Here is an 8,156-nt window from a genome sequence, read left to right as displayed (position 1 = left end):
GCAAAAGCTCTTGTTCTTTACTCAATCTCCATAAAGCATACTTTTGGTTAAAATTCATTTCCACACAGTCCTTAATCATCCTGCTTGGGTCAGTTAACTGACGGTTCTAACGAGGGGGGATTCTTGGTTAATCACATAGAAGAAAAGAAAAAAGGGTTCCCCCCCATCCAGTCCCATTGCTGACATACCCAGCCTTTTGATGTATCTTCCTCGTGAAATATTCCTGTTGCTCCAACCCGTCGTCTTCTTTAACAGAGGTCCCTTCTATTAGCAGTCTTCACTCCCCTTCTTCACTTGAAATATGTGCATTTGCTTCTTTTGTAATTAATTATTCCACATTGCTGCAGCTAGTGTGCGATCAGAGACAGCGTCCAGGAGAGCCGGGGTCCACACGGGGGCATTCTGCCTAGGGCCCTCACCCCCTTCTTTCGAATTCGGGGGTGATTTATGGGCACAGCAGGCAAGGGCAGTGTTCCCCATTCACTTGGGGCAACAAGGGAGGCTGCCTACTCCCATAACAGCCTCTTAATTACCCCGTGTGGTCCGGAGAGATGGTATTGTCGGCCATCTTCGAATGCGCCCCTAGTGGCCTCCAAAGTAACAAAACTTGCTATCGCTTCCATATGCGTAGGATAAGCTTTAATTGGGCTTATTTCAATTCGTGTTTTTTGGGTGTGAATGCTTTAATTGGGCTTATTTCAATTTGTGTTTTTTGGGTGTGAATGCTTTAATGGGACTTATTTCAATTCGTGTTTCTTGGATGTGAATGCACATTCACCGAAAAATCCAGTGTACAAAATAACAAAACTTGTTTTTGCTTCCAAATGCGTAGAAAGAAGAAAAATAAGCTTTGATCGGGGTTATTTCAATGTCTTCGTGCTTTTTCTTTGATCACCCCAAAATAGCAGAGGTGTAATCAGTCCAAACAAAGAAAACCAGGTTGGGCTTATTTCAATTCGTGTTTTTTCGGTTTGAATGCACATTCACCCAAAAATGGCAGTGTTATCATTCCAAAATAACAAAATACCTTTTCGCTTCCATATGCGTATAAAGTATAAGCTTTAATTGGGCTTATTTCAATTTGTGTTTTTTGGTGTTGTCAAGGCTGCCTCAAGTCTCAGCTCACAAAAGACCAACGCCTATCTCTTCTTATATACAAAAGTGTTTATTGCAGTTCATTGTTTGCTTCACATCCGAGGCGCGCAGCCCTACGTCTGCTAGGCTTAGACCGCTGAAGTCCCCTCTGAATCCGTCCCTCCCCTGCACCAGTTTAAGAGGCTTGCGCTGCTCCACCTCTTTCTCTCTTTCCTTTTCCGCAGGGTCTTTCTGCCCGCTGGGGTTTCGCCCCTCCTGGATTCCTCTGACGCGGAATCAGACTGCTCTTGCCCCCTCCTGCGGGCTTTGGGACCTGGCCCCTCCTCCGGGCTCCCTGTACTTCCGCGCGCCTCTACATTTGAACTTGGCGCGCGCGCCCAACCTCTAACCTTCCTTTTAACAGCTACACTACTCCCTTCAGTACTCCCCTCCCCTTCCGGGAGGGTGGCTTGCTCCGACCTCCCTCCTTTCTCTGCTGCCGGAGCCGCTTCCCCTGATACACTGAAACCTCCACCCCCTTCGCTGCACTCTGGCGGGGAGGCTGGTCCTGACGCCCAGCTGCCACTCTGGGATCCCCCGCTGGCCCCCTGCTCCTGACACGTCCCCCCTGGGGCTCCCCTGGCCTTGACCACCGGCGCCCCCTTCTGGGAATCCTCTGATTCGCTGGAAAGACTCATGGAATCTCTTGAGTCATTGTCATCCTCTTCCTCGCTGTCTTGGGATTCATCCCCATCGCTCTCCATCTCCTGCCTACCCTGTGCCTCTGTCCCTGAACCCCTGACATCCATCCCCCCCTCGAAGCCCCCCCTTCCCCCCTCCCGCTGCTCGGGCGCAGATTCCGGGAGCTCCGTTGTAGCGGGGGTAGATGCTGGATACAGTTCGTCGACGTCGATCTCCTCTGCTTCCAGTTCAGTGTATGAGTGCTCGAAACCGGGGTCCTCCCCCAACACATCCAAACCCTTCCCTCCACCTGTTACTTCAGGCGATGCTGCTTGCCAAGGCCCCCTTCGCCACCCCACTTCTGGTTGATCGTCCCACCAATAAGAGCGGTCCGTGTCCACCCCCGAGCACGATCCCCTTGGAGGGCTCGATTCCGGTGTGGTCTCCTCTGCGGAGGAGAACCCCCGGAAGGTGCTGCCTGAAAGTGTGGGCGTAAAAAGCCAGTCGTCAAAATACTCCTCTGGCATGGGCCTGTGTGGGAAGAGTGCATGGAACTCGTCTTTAAGAAGAGGTTCCTCCAGAGCATAATCTGGCACCCAACTGTTGGCGCTGGCCGGGGTACCTTCCCTGGCGAGGAGGTATTCCACTCCCTCCTCCCCCCATCTCGAGTCCAGAATTTCCGTGACCTCGTTGAGTGTCGGGGTCCTCGGTGACTTCCCCCCCCCCGGTGACTCTCTACGTGGGTCTGGTGCCGTCCCTGGCTCCTGAAATCTGTGTGGGGCCTTGTAGGGTGTAAGCACCGACCTATGAAAGACCGGGTGCATTCGGGAACCTTCTGGGAGGGTCAACCGAAAAGCTACGGGATTGATCCTGCCCTCAACTTGGTATGGCCCTAGCTGTTTGTGTCCTAGCTTCTTCTTAGCTAACGACTTGGCCGGCACCGCCTGGGCTGCTAACCATACCCAGTCCCCCACCTGGATGTCTTCTCCTGCCCTCCTGTGCCTGTCTGCCTGCACTTTGTAGGCGTGTTTAGCTAGTTCCAAGTGCCGTCATAGCTCCTCGTGGACCTCCTGCAATTCTGCTGCTAAATGCTCAGCTCCCTGCGACTCCCCCTGCGTCGTTGTCTCCAACGCCGGGAAGGTTCTGGGATGTCGCCCATTGTTGGCGAAGAACGGTGTCACCCCCGTTGACGCGTGCTTCGTGTTGTTGTAGGCAAACTCGGCCATCGGTAAGTAGTCCACCCAAGTTGCAGGCTTTTGATTGGCGTAACATCGCAGGTACTGCTGCATGATGGCGTTGACCCTCTCCGCTTGGCCGTTGGTTTGCGGGTGTCTCGCCGACGCTAAGTTGATCTTGACATTCAGGATGCCCAGGAGCTTCTGCCAGAAACTGGAAATGAATTGGCGACCCCGGTCGGACAGGATGGACCGCGGTAAGCCGTGCACCCGGAACACGTGGTCTATGAACAGCTTGGCGGTCTGTTCCGCTGTTGCCACCTTCGCGCAAGGAATGAAGTGCGCCATCTTGGTGAACAGGTCTACAACCACAAGCACCGCCGTCTTGCCCCGCGAACTGGGCAGATCAGTAACAAAGTCCAGCGCCACCCTTTCCCACGGCTGTAGTGGCGTCTCCAGCGGTTCCAGCAATCCCGCTGGCTTCTTGTGCACTGGCTTGGACCTCTGACAAGTGTCACACCTGGCGACGTAATCCGCGACCTCTCCCCGCATCTGGGGCCACCAAAAGTCTCTGGCTACTAAGTCCGCCGTCTTTTCTTTGCCGAAGTGACCCGCGCTGGGTGCGTCGTGTAACTGCTGTAAAACCTTCGCGCGGAGATCGTCTCCGGGCACGTAGAGAGCACCTTTGCGGGTCAGCAGACCGTCGCGTATCTGGAATTCGCCGTCCTTTGCTGTCCCTCGTCGCACCTCCTCCATCTTGGATTGTGCGAACGGATCCGTCTGTAGCGCGCGTCGTACCGCGTCCAGGTCCACGGCGGCGGAAGCGCACGCCCACGCTTGCGGTGCGAAAATGTGCCTGGCTGCCACTGGTGCCGCTTCCTCGAGATACTGCGGTTTCCTGGAGAGCGCATCCGCTATGACGTTGTTGTCTCCCAGGATATACTCTATCCGGAAATCGAAATCCGCAAAGAACTCCGCCCATCTCATGTGCCTCTGGCTCTGGAGCTTCGCCGTGCGCCAATACTCTAGGTTCTTGTGGTCCGTACGGACCTGCACGGTGTGCTTGGCTCCGATGAGGAAGTGCCGCCACGCCTTGAAAGCCGCGTGGATGGCCAACAACTCCCTGTCCCAGATGGTGTAGTTCTGTTCCGACTTGCTGAGCTTCCGGGAATAGAAAGCGCAGGGCCTCCAGTTCCCTTGCGGATCTTCCTGCAAGAGGACGGCCCCCACTGCTCTGTCAGATGCGTCAGTCTCAACCCGCATGGGCCTGCCGGGATTCACGTGTAGCAGCTGGTCTTCGGACGCGAAGAGACTCTTAAGTCTCCTGAAGGACTGCTCCGCCTGGTCCGTCCAGGTGAACTTTTTCTTCTTGGAACTGAGGGTGTCCGTGATAGCTGCTGTCTCTTTCGCGAAACCCCTCATGAACTTGCGGTAAAAGTTGGCGAAGCCGACGAACCTCTGGACCTCCTTCCGATTGCGCGGACTATTCCAGTCCAACACCGCGCGGACTTTGGCGCTGTCCATGGCTAGTCCCTTGTCGGACAGCCGGTAGCCCAGGAAATCCACCTCCGTCACGTCGAACTGGCACTTCTCCAGTTTGGCGTAGAGCCTGTGCTCCCGTAGCCTCTGCAGGACCTCCTTTACGTCTCTCTCGTGAGTCTCCTGCGATTCTGAGAAGATCAGAATGTCGTCGAGGAAGCATACGCACTTCTTGTAGAGGAGTCCTGCTAGCACGTGGTGCATGAATGCTTGGAAACAGTGGGAGCCATTTTGGAGACCAAACGGCATAACTCTGTATTCATAGGTGCCCAGCGGCGTGAACATGGCCGTCTTCCACTCGTCACCTTCCCTCATGCGTATTAGATTGTATGCTCCGCGTAGATCCAACTTGGTGAAGATCCTCCCCTTCCTCACCGTCGCGAGCAGGTCGTCAATCTTGGGCATGGGGGAGGCCTTGGGCTTTGTCATCGAGTTGATGGCCCTATAGTCCACAATGAGCCTTTTTTGGGGCGTGTCCTTCTTCTTCACGAAAAACACAGGACTGCCCCCCACGGCCTTGGATTCTCGGATGAATCCTCGCTTCAAATTGTGATCTATGAACTCCCGGAGTTCCTGCATTTCATCTTCAGACATGGAATACAGCTTCGCAGTCGGCAGCGTCGCCCCTGGTAAGAGGTCAATTGCACAGTCGTAGGGCCGGTGGGGTGGTAATTGGTCAGCTTCCTTTTCGCAGAAGACCTCCAAAAACCCCTTGTACTTGTGGGGCACTGCCTGCACCATGCCTAGATGCAACTGCTGCCCTTCCTCCTGGCCCTCCTCCTCCTGGCCTGTCTGGATGCAATGTTGTGCGCAGTAGGACGAGCCAAAGGTGAGCTGCCGCTGGTACCACGCTAATGATGGGCTGTGTCTATCCAGCCAACTCATGCCTAACACTATAGGCGTGTCTGACAGTTGGGTGACATTGAAACTGACGACCTCGCGATGATTCCCAATTTTCAGCAGCATGGGTGGCGTCTGTTGTACCACTTGCCCACCCAGCAACTTTCTGCCATCTACCGTGACGACGTTCAGAGGCAGCGTGGCTGGTAGTAGCGCTATGCGATGCTGCTTGATGAACTGCATCCCCACGAAGTCTGCGTTGCTCCCTGAGTCAATCGTAATGGGGACTTCCAGGGTGAGTCCATTAGGTAGCTGGAGAGTAGCAGTGAGCTGCACCACTGGCTTGGGTGGTAAGGGGTCTGTAGGCTGCAAAAGCGCTGGGGACTGCTTCACTGACTTGCCTGGCGGAGCCCCAGCATCTCTGCTTCCAGCCAGGCATTCTCGTTTCCCTGAAACTGCTCTCCTTGGAACGCTTCCCCTGTTACTGTTGCTAAGGCTGCAGTGTGCTTCTGGAGCCTCTGGGGACACTCTTTAGCCATGTGCTGTGCACTGTCACAGATGTAACACTTCCTGGTCCCTCTAGGAGGCTTCGCCTTGACTGCTCCGGACGCTGAGGCTCCGGCAGCTGTCTGAGCCTTTGCACCACCCAGATCCATTGGTTCCTCCCCTCCCTTCAGCATAGGCGAGGGATTTGTACGTCCCAGGTCCCTGGGAAGAAAAGGAGGCGCTCTAGCTGGTGGGCGGACGTGACGCCCCTCCTCACTGTGCCAAGGGCGTTCTTCGTGGCGCACCCCTATCGTGAGTGCCCTCTGCACGACGTCTGCTAGGGTTTGAGGTCTGTCTCCCCTAGCCAGCTCATCTTTTACTGAGCCATGAAGCCCCTCCCAGAACCTGTCTCTCACTGCCAGGGAGTCCTTTTCCCAGCCCAGCACATTCAGCAATGCAAAAAAGCGAGAATGGTACTGACGCACTGTAGCCTTGCCCTGCCGCAATCCATGCATCTCCTGGCGCGCCACATCAACGTCAACGGTAGATTGGAAGCAAGCGTCCATGGCTTTGATAAATTCATCAGAGTCCCTGCAGGCAAGACCATCTTCGCGCCACAAATTGCGTAACCAGGTTCTAGCTTCCCCATGCAAATGGGACACAATAAAGCCTACTTTCTCCTCCTCATCTTTGAAGTCTTTTCGAAGCAAATGCAGCGCATATACGACGTCTGCTCTGAAATTGGGATAATGCTTCAGGTTCCCATCAAAGTGGGCTACTAAATTGCCCCCCCTCCGTCCAAGACCGATTCCCTCTGATCTGGACCCCGGGAACCCCTGTTTGCACGCCTGATCCCACCTGGCTTGCAGATCCTGGCATCGCGCTTCTGCTTCGGCAACTGTCTTCTGAGAGACCCGTACTGCAACGGAGAGTTCAGCGACTGCGTTTTGCAGGGTCGTTATCTGCTCCTCAGTAGTCATGTCTGCCAAACTTCATGAGCTTTGCAAAAAAAATTTTTTTTTGAGGTGTTTGAGAGGGGACTTACTGTCAAGGCTGCCTCAAGTCTCAGCTCACAAAAGACCAACGCCTATCTCTTCCTATATACAAAAGTGTTTATTGCAGTTCATTGTTTGCTTCACATCCGAGGCGCGCAGCCCTACGTCTGCTAGGCTTAGACCGCTGAAGTCCCCTCTGAATCCGTCCCTCCCCTGCACCAGTTTAAGAGGCTTGCGCTGCTCCACCTCTTTCTCTCTTTCCTTTTCCGCAGGGTCTTTCTGCCCGCTGGGGTTTCGCCCCTCCTGGATTCCTCTGACGCGGAATCAGACTGCTCTTGCCCCCTCCTGCGGGCTTTGGGACCTGGCCCCTCCTCCGGGCTCCCTGTACTTCCGCGCGCCTCTACATTTGAACTTGGCGCGCGCGCCCAACCTCTAACCTTCCTTTTAACAGCTACACTACTCCCTTCACTACTCCCCTCCCCTTCCGGGAGGGTGGCTTGCTCCGACCTCCCTCCTTGGTAGTTTTAAATACCTGGGCATTTACATCTCTGAGGACCTCTCATGGACTGCAAATATTAATATGGTTGTGAGGAAGGTGCAGGGGAGGTTGTATTTCCTGAGAATGCTCAGGGGACTGAATCTATCTCAGCACCTACTTCTGTCCTATTATCACAGTACCATCGAGAGTGTCTTAACCTATAGTATATTATCGTGGTATGGGAGCAGCTCTGAAACGGATAAAAAAGCTTTACAGAGAATAATTAAAATTGCCCAGAATGTTATTGGGCTCCAACTACCAACCCTGGATGAGATCTTCACGTCTCGCACTTTGAAGAAGTCACACAATATCCTGAGAGATCCCACCCATCCTGCTCACAACTTCTTTGAACTGTTGCCTTCGGGCAGAAGATATAGGACAATGAAAACACGAACCACACGCCTTCTGAATAGTTTCTATCCAAGAGCTCTGATTGCACTAAATAATGATCTCAGGGCCAGTTGCAAGAAATAGCAAGCAGGGAGTAGGAAGGAATGAGACAGGTTTTTAGGTTATGTTATGCTTTTAATAGGTTATGTTACATTCTGGAGTATGATATGTTTTTATAGATTATGTCTGAATAGGATGAGAGTGTTGGAGATACGTGCAAATGTGTATGTGAACCCGGTCTTTGGGTGGGTGTTTGATTTTCGTTGTTGTGTATACTGTGTATATACGGACAATGACAATAAATTTATCTTAATCTTAATCTTTCTCTGCTGCCGGAGCCGCTTCCCCTGATACACTGAAACCTCCACCCCCTTCGCTGCACTCTGGCGGGGAGGCTGGTCCTGACGCCCAGCTGCCACTTTGGGATCCCCCGCTGGC

Source organism: Podarcis pityusensis (genome assembly GCF_964106645.2).
Source record: "Podarcis pityusensis genome assembly, chromosome: 15".
NCBI classification, from domain to species: Eukaryota; Metazoa; Chordata; class Lepidosauria; order Squamata; family Lacertidae; genus Podarcis; species Podarcis pityusensis.
This window is presented reverse-complemented; position numbering follows the sequence as displayed.